Here is a 12805-nt window from a genome sequence, read left to right on the forward strand (position 1 = left end):
ACCACAAATGCAAGCAAGATATAAATTTTTTGAAAAATTTACTCCTAAATGGCATCCACAAGGGATACAAGGAGTATTGGATTCTCAAGTCAAGTAATTTTTAAATTCTAAGTATCATGGTCCTTAAAAGATCAAAATTATAGCCCAAGACTCTCAAATCATACCATATGCATAGAAATCAAGTGCGATATATAAGATATGCTAATACATCGCCAAACTTAATCTGTGCATTGTCCTCAATGTACAAAGAAGCAACAGATAATGGAAAGAGTATACCAAATGGGTGAAAGAAAAGGGACCCGGCAACGGAAGCTTAGCTTTGGAGGGCGCACCTCCAAACTTAGATTCCAAAAACCTGCCTGAAAAGTGGTCACACTAACAATGGTCAAAGTATAGGCATTAATGATATAAATGAGAAGTGAAACTGAGAATTGGGCAAAAATCATGGCATACCAAAACTAATATCAAAGATCCAAAAATCCATATATATAGAATATAAATGCAAGATCAAATATCCAGTGAAACAAAACATCCAGAAATATCCAAATAATATCCAAAAGCAGTGCAAGTATCCAAATAGTGCAAAAATATCACAGTCATAGCAATGCAAATATAAGATAGGTAATAAGTAGGAAAGAGAGAGAATGGTGGCATCGGACAGTAGGATCAGGGGTAAGCATGTCGACAATATGTTGCAGCATGGCAGACATCTCGGTGTTGTGGTGAGTGAGCGAAGTGGTAAGGTCGGTCCTCAAAGCTCCAAGCTCATATCCACAAGCGGACACAGAGGAGGGCTAAGGTGGGCTTGAGGCCCCCCCCCCCCCCCCCCCCCAAATTTTTTTTTTTATTTTTTATTTTTTATTTTTTTTTTAATAATGCTAAATTTAGCCCAATTCTAAAAAAAAAATTAGTAGTAGTATTAGCTCCCCTAAATATTAACCCATCAAAACAAGTCGAAGATCTAAGCCACAATTTTAAAACAAAGCCCAACCAAATAGGCCCAAGACAAACAAGCCCTAAACAATCACTAAAGCCCGGTTACAGAGTTAGAGCACAAATCAGAGAGCTCCTTCTAAGATTAGGGCTTTAGATTTTAAAGGAAGAGAGGCTAACTGGACCAAGGTCAAGGTCAATCCTTTAAAGTCTAACCGTATTTCCTTTAAAATTTTTAACTCTTTCATCTTTCGATCCCCCTAAGATTCAATCATCCTGTTAATTTTTTTTTTTTTACTTAGCCCCCCTCTTGACAATTCCTGGATTCCCCCTTTCTTATGTCTCACCTCAGCTACCTCATCTCGCAGCGCATCGGATCTCTGAACTAAGTCATCATGTCTCCCCACCAGATCGTCATGTCTCCTCACCAGGTCATCATGCCTCCTAATGATATCCTCATGATGCCCAGTCATATCAGCTCTGAAAGATATGAAATCTATATGTAACTGAGCTACCACTAATTTGTAGCTAGAATTAGCGCTGGTATGGGTTGTCGGCTCAGTAGGAGGAGCATGTGAAGGGCCAGTCTGCTGAGATGAACCAAGTACATCTGGCTAGGAGGTAGAACTGGAAGTAGTAATGCGACGTCTCTGTCTGGGAGGAAATCTATCAATTGTATCGTCCTCTAGAGCATCGCCTGCTACCACTGCCTCTGTTGCTGCTCTTTACTGCTGTGCCTGAAGTCTCTATTTTCTCTGTTCTTGCAGCAAGAGTTAAAGGTCTTGTTCCACGGGCCAGATCATAAACTCTCTTTACCCTGTTAGTGTCAGGCTCTACAATCTCCTCGGGGTCAAACTGATACCCCTGGTCTAAGAGTAGCTGTGTGATCAAATGGCCAAAAGGTAAAAGCCAGGTCTTTGCTCTGGTGGTAGGCAAAAAATGCAAGTTCTTCTAGAACTTATGGATAAGCTCCCAGATGAGTGCAGGAATGGAGAACCAGTAACCCTGATCTACGCAGTATAAAGCCTGAAAGTTCCCCTCTCTCCTCTGAGTGCCATGACCGGTAGGGAAAACATTGAGGTAAAACATGGAATCAAAGAACCAGTACTGAGGATCAATTTCAAGCCGGTCTACAAATGTGTGCCCCTCATATGCCACCTGTGGTGATAGTGTAGCTACCATGGTTAGCTCAATAGGAAATGGTGGATGTGCAAGGAACAGAGGCTCCTGAGTATTATTAGCTAATGGAAAAGTGTGAGGGCATCGACTGGCAGCAACTATGGCCGGGAGAGAAATATCGATGTCCTGACCATCAATGGTAGTGTGTAGAAGAAGTCTGTCATCCTAATCCATCCGGAGGTTCTGGTAAAAGAGAGCAACCAAACGAAGGTAGACGATTGTGTCTGCTGGAGTCATAATAACAGTAATGCTTCGCCTCATAAGCTCATCATAGGACCACTTAGTTTGGTCTAGTGTCGCGAATAGCTCTGTATCAAATCTGTACTCGGTCTCTCGTGTCTTATTGGTGTCAGACTCAATGGGGACTTCTCTGATAATGGCATGCTCGGCATCCATGGCAGATGAAGAAGAAGAAGATGAAGAGGAAGACTCTGCAACTGGAGATGTAGGCTGTGGCACTCTGGGAACTCTCTTCCTGGCAAGAGTCTTTCTTCTACGCTGCATCTGCAAAAACAATTATAAATCAGTGCACAGGTAGAAAATATGGTAAGCAACTGATAAGGAAACACAAATCATGCCTGAAACAAATAGAAAGGGCAAATAGACAAATAGGATCATGCTTGTGCAAAAAGTGATTAGGAAAGCTTCAAAATCATCATTCTACATGCCTTAGTTAAATAAAATAGATTAAATATGCAATAATGGCATAGAGGGCAGAAAAGTCACATATGAGACAATCTGAGCAAAAATATGATCAACAGGACAAGCATAGGCTATGATGTGCATAAATGATGCAACGTGCATTCACAAACCTAAAACTCAAGAAGATGCTGCAATGGTATGACAAGTAGACTCTAGGATGACATCATATCAATTCCTAGTAAGAATGTTTACAGGTGCAACAATGAAGATCAAAATAGAGCAACAGGATAACATGGAGCATATAGGCATGGAAAATGTCAACCTAGGACTCAAGAAACAGGCATGTCATGCAAAAAAGACTAAGTGAAATGCACGGTTGCAAAACACAGCAATCCAAGGCATGTTATGATAGGCAAGTTCAAGAAAGAATCCTGGACATGGTATGCAACTTGATGGCATGTATCTGAATGATACACAAATAAGAACAACTCTAGACAAAGAAATATCTTATATAACAATGCAACAAAATCAACATCCTATGATCACTCATGGCTCGTGATCACCTTTGATGCTTAAATGAAGTAGATAATGGTTCAATACTGAGAATACAAGAAACTTAGCATCTGTAAGTCAAAATCTGGACCGGAAAGAACTTCGGTCATCAAGAATAGATCACAAGTGTACAAGATATCAAGACAATGGCATAGAAACAGATATTTTGCAAAATAAAGTGAACATAGTCTCAGAGTCAAGTCAAATGTATGACAATATCCTATTGAAGCTCGAGAAAAAAAAACTAAGGCCAAAGAACAGATACAACATCCCAATCATGCAGTTAAAATTCCCAAAATCTATAACATACCCCCAAACTTAGCCAGAAATCACATTTGGTAGGTCTCAAAGTCATTAAGCATAAGAAGATCAAAAGCATGATAAAGAAGGTGAAAAGACATCAAACTTTGCCCTAGCATGGCAAGAATTAAGAATTGGATCACATATAAGTTCAAAGGCACTTAGAACATTCAAATGGATGCAAAGGAATCAAAAGGAACAAGTTTCAACTCAGTCAAGGGCATTTTGGTCAACATTGGAATTTCTTAACACTTTTTGAGGCAAAATTGGAATTTTTGAAAACTTTGGGGTCAAGACATTCAATTGCATTGTAGAAAAGCTTTATGACAAGAATCATGAAATGATTGAAAACCAAAAGAAGGAATCATGCAACTCAACTTCACATTTTTTAATCAAAGTTCAAAAATTTCTCTTTTTAGGTATTTGAAATCCAATAAGTGTGATCACAAAGTATGTTAACAATGAAAGATCATTTTACCAAAATAATGCTCTCAATCCAATCAAATTTTTTCAAAGAAGTCCATTTGAAACATTGTTTATGTATTGAAGACAAGACTTATCATTTTTAATTTCAAAAGCACAAATTCAAATCAAGTCATGCTTGTAATCAATGTAGACAACTTAGAACAAATCCATGCATTTTTTTTTCAAAAGAAAACGAGACAAGGTTGAACTATGCTCACAACAGTTCAAACTTTGCAATGCCATTTATTTTCAAAAGCAACATCAATAGCTCAACTTTGTAAAACAATTTAAAACTTTCTTTCTTTTCATTCCAAAATCTACGTGAAAATCAATTTCAAATTCTAACTCATGTCCCAAAATCAAACCACATGCCATTTGGAATTTTAAAATCAAAGTGTAAAGATTTTTCGAAAATCTGGCATGGTTTCTCTTTAAAAATGGACATCACAAAATTTTTCAAACACAACAAACATCCATATATAATTCAACACAATCAAGAATCAATCTCAATAAGGGGGAACCGCCCACAATCAATCCATAAAACCAAGAGCATTTGCCCATCCTCCTTTTAAAAAGTACTTCACAACAAACCACATTTCATTCCAACTCCAATTTCAATTTCCATGTCACAATTTAACATAAAAAGATAAAAAATCTAGTGTTAAACAAAGTTCCACAATCAAAGGAATTCAAAAAGACCATTCTCTATTCTCCATGTAATTCCATCACCCTTTATGCAAAATTCAGGGCAAAATCCGATTCAAATGTTCCACTTTTTTTTTAGCAACAATTTTCAACAAGAATTTTTATTTGTTTTGTAATTCATTTTTATTTATTTTTTGTTGTTTTCAAGTTTTATTTTGTTTTCAATTTTTATATAAACAAGAATATGAACAAGTTAAAATGCAAAACTAATAGAATGGGAATGAAAACAAGAAGAAAATAAAAATAAATAAGGAAAAATTAAATAAAAATAAAAATTTGGAACATACCCGATAGGAAGATCAAGAATAGAGAAGGAGAGGGAGATTCTGAAAATTTTCTGGCCAATTGTGGCCGGAGAAGATGACCGGAAAGTTGCCAAAAAATGCAGAGCTCGTCTGAAAAACAATCCAAGGTCTCCTCGGCCAGAGACTATGTATTTGAGGCTACCCGAAAGCAATAACACACTTAGGACTGGTTTTGGCCACTCTTGGGCCAAAAAGTCGCCGGCGATTATGGAGGTTTACGGCGGTGATGCTTTGGCTGCTTAGTTCTTCGCCGGAGATAAAAAGAAGAAAGTGGAGTTGGGTTTGTGTGAGGTTGAGGGAGAGATTTAGGGGGTTTGAGAGATTGAGAGAGTAGAGAAGAGATTCGGGTGAGGGAGAGAGAGATATGGAGGCTAGGGTTTTGTGAGGGAGAAGATGAATAGAAAAAGAAAAATAGAAAAAGGAAAGGAAAAAGAAAAAGAAAAGAAAAATAAGGAAAAAAGGGAAGGAAAAGAAAAAGAAAAAAGAAAAAAGAAAAAGTAAAAATGGGGAAGTTGAACGACCAAAGGGATTTCCGAAAAAATTTAAATATGCATTTTCGATCGATCAAAGAACTTCGATCAACCGAACCCTTAACTTCGATCGATCAAAATGGATTTCGATTGATTGAACTTAACCTTGATCGATCGAAATGGAAACTGAAGAGTCCTTATCACAGGTGATTCGATCGATTAAAGTGGGACTTCGATCAATCGAACTTGAGTTCGATCAATCAAAATGTCCCTAGTAGTACTCAAAATGCAGAAAATGACTCTCAAGCCGAAATTTTCAATGCAACTCTTATCTAGACGACGCAGAAACATGTAAAAACTGAAATGAGGGAAGAATAGGGTTGTCAAACCCTACGAAATGCACTAGTCTTTAACGTCTCTAGCAAGACGTTGGGCTCTTTTAGCCCGGATAAAAAATCTTGTTATGCATCCCCTCCACGACGGGGTGAATGACATTTTGAATCCCACCCACCAAATGATTCTCTAAAGAACTTGTTGGATTTGATTTAAAGGAGATTGATGGTCCTTTGTCAATGCAACTCTTGGGCTTCCATGCCCTTTCAACATTTGGTTTCAAAATAACATTCTTTGAAATCATTTTGGAAGGTAAACTTTTGGAAATTCCATTTTCAAGCAAAGACTCAACTTTTTCAAATTCATTGTGAAGACACTTTTTCACAACACACACTTCTTCATGCTTGTCTATTGAACTCGGGGTTGGATTAAATATATTCAACTTCACCTTCATATGCCCAAATGAAATTTTCATTATCCCCGTCCTACAATTTATGTTGGCATTAGTGGTTGCCAAGAATGGATGGCCAAGGATAACGGGAATTTGATTCTTGGGATTTGGGTCCAGTTCCGTGTCTATGACAACGAAATCAACTGGGAACATGAACTTATCAATTTTAATCAAGACATCCTCAATAATACCCCAGGGCTTTTTGATGGATCGGTCGGCTAGTTGCAAAACTACCGACATCGGTTTCAAGTCTCCTAAGCCCAATTGAACATACACCGAATGTGGAAGAAGGTTAACACTTGCTCCTAAATCTAGAAGAGCCCAATTAATGACATGGTCACCAATGATGCAAGAAGTAGTAGGTGAACCGGGGTCCTTAAATTTTGGGAGAGTATTATGTTGCAAAATGGGGCTTACTTGCTCGGTCAAGACCACTTTTTTTGGTGATTGGCTTTTATTCTTCCTCTTTTGGGTTCAAAGATCTTTCAAAAATTTGGCATAAGTCGAAATTTGTTTGATTGCATCCAAGAGTGAAAGATTTATTTTCACTTGCCTAAACACTTCAATTATTTCATTCACTTTGGTCTTTTGCTTTTCAAGAGAAATGGATCTTTTTAAGGCATCCGGAAATGGAGCCTTAGGCTCAAAAGCCTTTTTAAAATCTTGTTTCACAACATTTTCAACACAAGGATTTTTCAAATCATTTTTCATAATTTTCTCAACAAGATGATCATGCACATGCAATGAAGGAAGAATAAAATGTGAAATGGGATGTGTGTCAACTTTTGGTTGCACCGGTTCACTCACTTCATTTTGGACACCAACTTGGTTGTCAACAATTTTTCCTCTTCTTAAGGTTGTCACCGCATTGACATGTTCAATTGTGGGACTTTCTGATGAGGGGTTAGTTTCCATAACAAATTGTTGCTTTGGTGGGGTTTTTAAAGGCATCTTCCCTTTTTCTCTAGCATTCAAAGTACTAACTATTTGCCCAACTTGGTTTTCTAACTTAGCAATGGATTGAGAATGGGAATCAAGCAATTGAGTGTTTGCCTTTAAAGTACCCAAAGCGGTTAATACTTTTTCCTCCAAAGCGGGACTCTTAGAATTTCCTTGAGAGTAAGATGATTGATTAGGAAAATGAGAGTTTGAGAATTAGTTTCCATGTGATGATTGAAAAGATGATCTATAACCTTGGGAACCTTGGCTTTGCATTGGGGGTGGAACATACTTGCTTTAAAAACCACCTTGGGTAAGTTTTGAGCCTTCCCCTTGGCTTTTCCAAGAGAAGTTTGGATGGTTCCTCCACTTGGGATTGTAATGTGTGCCATATGGATTATTCCCTTGGTTAACAAATGTGGCATTGACTTGTTCATGGTGCTCACTTTGCACATGTCCATGGGGACAATTGGAAGTAGAATGTAAGACACTAGAATAAGTCATGCATGATTCATTAAAATTATGATAATGAACATGATTAGGGGAGGAAGACACTTGATTCACCGAATTTTGGTTGATTAAACCTTTGAGATAAAGACTTAACTTCAGCGGCTATGTCATTGGAATTGTCAACTTGATACAAGCCGACATTCTTCCTTCCACCAAAATTTCTACCATTTTTAGAAGACAAGGATCGATGCATTGAGCATTTTCTAAATTTAAACTTGGCCACACTACACACTTTTGCATGCTTTAGTTCGAGGTGACACCAGACCATTCGGAGGACCTTGGTCACATAGACTAACAAGGAATCCTTCACCCTAATGTGCATTATGACAACATTCAAGTACCATTAGGCATGCCGAGACCTTTCATTCCACAATAATAACAAGGCCAAGTTCCATTGGGAATGCCTCGGCCAATTTTTGCTCCACAACCTCCCATTATTCAAGGTAATGAAGGTGTTAATGTAGCACCTCCAATTGTGAATCATCCTCTTGCTTTACGTGATCATTATGTGCCAAATAAATATAATGCACCTACATGCATTCAATTGCCCCCTTTTAGAGCACATCACTATGAGATTAAACCACAAACTATTCAAATGTTTCCTAACTATCATGGACTTCCAAGTGAAAAACCTTACAAGCATTTGGATGAGTTTCTTGAAGTATGCTCAACCGTGAAATACACGGACATGCCGGAAGATGTTTTGAGATTAAAAATTTTTCCTTTCACCCTTAAAGATAAGGCAAAATATTGGTTCAACAATCTTAGGCCTTTTTCGATAACTTCTTGGGTGGAAATGCAACAAGAGTTCTTGAAAAAGTACTATCCGGTTTCAAAGACCAATGCAATGAGAACCTCAATTAGAGAATTTTCTCAAGGGGATGGGGAATTATTTCATGAGGCATGGGAAAGATTTAATGATTTGTGTAGGAAGTGTCCACATCATGACATGTATAAGTGGCAATTAGTTCAATACTTCTTTGAAAGTTTGCCGGATAATCAAAAGGGTATGGTTGATGCATCTATGGGTGGTTCATATCTTGATAAGCATGAAAATGATGTTTGGCGTCTTTATGAAAACTAAAAATATAACTAGAGTGAGTAGGGATCGTCCCAAGGGATTGGAGGTGTAATGATCAAAGATTGATTGGTGATTGTTTAATTAAACTACAATGCAATTAAAGATTAATGAAAGTGAAAAAAGCAATCTAGAAAGTAGGGAAAAGATATGGGAGAGAGGTCTTGGGGATAGAGTCACCATTAAGCTTTACTTCATCAAACACTAGCAATTGTACATTAATGGGGAAATTTAAATTGTAACTTGTGTGTGTGTGACATCAATTGAAACTAAGCATAGATGGCAAATAAGTATAGATTGTCTAGCCAATTTTAATGAATAACACAACCTATCAAATGAGACCAATATCCATTCAATTAAACCACAATTAATGCACACACAATTATCTAGAGATATACACTCTTTGCATTCACAAGCATGGAACATCAAGAAACAAGAATGGATTGTTCACCTACTTAAGAAATTAAAGCAATTACACTACAACTAGGCTAGAGACATAAAATTAAACTAGAGATGTGATACAATCCATCAAGAAACAAGTGTGAACCATTAAATAAATCATAAAAGTGTTCCATTAAGCACCATGCCTTGACTATCACTAGATTAACATCATCAATACACATAGACATGCATTAAATTCATTAAATCTAGAGATAAAAACATGAACATCAATTCTAGCATACATAAACATATGACTAGAGGCAAATGATCAATTGAAAGCATTAATCCATAGAAATCAAGTAGAAAACACAAGATCTATATTTTTTCAAGGTCAAAACATCTATTACAATTAAAATCTCCAAAATTACACAAAAGCTAGGTTTAAGAAGCAAGCCTAGGGGCTATCTCTAGCCCCAAGAGAAGGATTTAGCCACTCATTATAGTGGACATGGAACCCTCAAGGGCTAGCTTGGAGGTTGGCATTATTATCTTCATCCTTGTTGTCTTCTCCGAAACCCTAGTTCTAGAGAAAAAAATTATCTATTATATATTTGGTAATTCTATTCTATCTATTACAATGATGTTCAATAAATCAATTACACACTCCTTTGAGTAAGGACCAAGTCATAATAATAGCCTCTGATTGGAGGAAATTCGCAGCTATGCACGGTAGGTAGAAATCGGCGTGCTTGGGAATTAGACATCTCATTGCCAGCAGCATTTTCGATTGATCAAACACTTAGTTCGATAGATCGAAGCTGATGTGGCTTGAAAATATCTTCCAGGCTTGATCCAATTGGCTGAGTTGGCACCGCCTTATTTCGATCGATTGAAGACCACTTCGATCGATCGGGACTTCCTTTCGATCGATCGAAGTTCCCCTAGTGCATTTTTCTTGGTTTCTTTCCAACTTTGTTCCTTAGCTCCAAAACTGTGCTAAATGGCTCTTGTTAGCCTGTTTAAACATTATTCATCTGAAATAGGCAATAACACAAATAAGTATTTAAGACATGAAAGTAAGATAGATGAATGGACTAAAATACCCTAACTGAGGGGCTAAAATGCGTCACATTTGAGCATTCATCACACCCCCAAATTTAGATATTACTAGTCCTTAGCAATGAACTACATGGAAAATAAAGAAATAAGAAACTAAGTAACTATGAACTAGAAAGCAATAAAATGATAGCGCCACTTTCGTAGGGAACATGATTGCATTTAGCATATGCAACAAGCCTTTTAAACCCTTTGGTTACCCTAGTGGACGAGTGAAATCTCGTGAGGGTTTCCAGAAATGATACCCACAAACATTGAGCTCTTTCTCACAAGAGAGGCACCAATATACAAAATAAGCATTCGGAGAAAACTACCTCAAGTATGCAATTTTTCTGCCCTTTCCAAGCAATCTCCCAAAATCTCAACATCAAGCAAACAATATGGTCCTCCACACATCAAGAAAATGATCATGCAAATCAAAACAACACTAGAATTCTTTTTGAGTGAATTGGCATAAAATATGTTGCTATCTAAGTCAACTAAAGAAATGATTACATTCTTACCCTCAAACTTGTACACAAATCTAGTCCCGATCATCAAAATAAAAAGTGGACCTTTTATTAAACCTTTATTAATCTAGGTGTGCTTATTCTTTTCACTCGATTTTTTTATTTATTTATTTTTTTTTTTAGGATCAAAGATGGAAGCATAGTGCAATGTGTTGATTTATTAAGCTTTCTAGCAATCCATAAGGCCGAGCGTTAGGTCAATAACTCCCAAACCGGACGACTTGAGGGCATTAGACATTTAAACACCCCTAAGGACTTACAAGCTCAAGTCGACTAGGCTACAAATCAAAATAACTTCCATGTAATCATTTCCCATTTCTCACCTTTTAGGAGAAGTCCTTACTTTTTTTTTTTTATTACTTTTGCAACATTTTTTTTTTTTTTTCAACATTCAATTATTAACCTAAATTTGGGCCCTCCACCTTTCGGCACGAGAAATTCAGTACTTGATGAGGCTAGAATCCCGGTTACTCACTGAAAAGGGATTGTTAGCCACTTTTGTTAAAATGAAAGCTTTCAATACACTACTAGCCCAATTGTGATATAACCAATTCAATAATCAACAAAGCATGTACCCCACAAATGAATGCTAGTGTGCGCCTGTGCTAGTGTAGAATCCTAGAGTGAATCTCAAAACAATTGTAATGACCCAGTCATTTTCCTTCCTTTCTTTTTTTTTTTTGGGTAATTTTTTTTTTCGTCTTTTTTCCTGTTTTGTCATTTTCTTGTTTTTCTTTTTTACTTGCATAACCTCACTTTTTGTGCTCGGATTTGACTCCAGCTTTGCATATATCCATGATATTTAATTTCCATGATATCTACATTTTTACTTTTGTAGAAAAGTATGTTAAATGTTTACTTTTCTTGTAAAGGGCATGGATACATAAATTTTTTGTAATATTCTTAACTTTTGGGATTTTAGTGTAATTATGCAAAGTAATTATTTTTCGTCTTAGGGACCCTTTTGTAATTTAATTTGGAAGATATTTTTAAAAATAACCTTTTTGCAATTTCCAAAAAATGTGACAAGTGTCACACTCTTGTGGTGCCACTTGTTGATCTTATAGTGGAACCACTTGGAAGCCTTGTTTGATGACACATGGAGGGTGAAGATTCACCCATTTGTTGGCCTAGGATAGGAGCACTTGTTGGCATGGATGGTTGACAAGTGTAGGCTTGATATTAAGTCTTGGGAGTTTACTTAGATTCATGACAAGTGTAGGTCTCACATTTAGTCTTGTAAGTGTGTGTGTGAAAAGTAGTGCAAGAGCACCTAGTGAGTGGAGAATCCGACCACATTTAACTTAGGGTTTTCATTTCATTTTTTTCATTTCATCTCTTTCCTCTCAAACCTTAACTTGGCCACCATTGGAGCAAAGCTTGATTCAAGGTTTTAAGCTTCATTTTGGTGCCCTTCCACTCACCTAAGACCTTTAAGTTTGGAGTACTTTAGTTTCCTCTTACTCTCCTCTATAAAACCCTTGTTTGATTTTCCATCTTTAAGCTTGGTTGCCTTAGATTATAGAGATACAATTGTCTATTGAGGTAGGGGGTATTCTAGTTTATTAACTAAGTGAATTAATTACTTTTGTAGTGATGTTTAGGTTGTATACATGTCTTGTATTGAAATAAGAAATTAATGATTAATTTTAGCTTGTATATAACTCATTTTAGACTTGATATATGACATGGCCATGACTTCATCTTTGTTGTGTATTAATTTGGTATTATTTAAATGATCTTTTAAATCTAGAAGATTAATTAATTTAAGTTGATTTAGATTCTAATTATTTGTACCATGCTTGTATTTCATTTTAGACTTGATATATGGCATGGTCATGAATTACTCCTTGTCATATATTAAATTGGAATCATTTGGACAACTCTTGAAAACTAGAGAAATTACTTAGTTGGTCTACTTAATTTCTATCATATTG

At 36.6% G+C, this 12805-nt stretch overlaps 1 pseudogene; it reads right to left on the reverse strand.

Annotated features, from left to right (window-relative positions):
- Positions 1-8636: 8636 nt before the first annotated feature.
- LOC132287445 (small nucleolar RNA R71) lies at positions 8637-8735 on the reverse strand (annotated as a pseudogene).
- Positions 8736-12805: the final 4070 nt, after the last annotated feature.

The sequence above is a fragment of the Cornus florida genome, unplaced genomic scaffold (assembly GCF_030987335.1).
Source record: "Cornus florida cultivar Cherokee Brave unplaced genomic scaffold, ASM3098733v1 CherokeeBrave_3.0.0_Hap2_Chr11, whole genome shotgun sequence".
Taxonomy (NCBI): Eukaryota; Viridiplantae; Streptophyta; class Magnoliopsida; order Cornales; family Cornaceae; genus Cornus; species Cornus florida.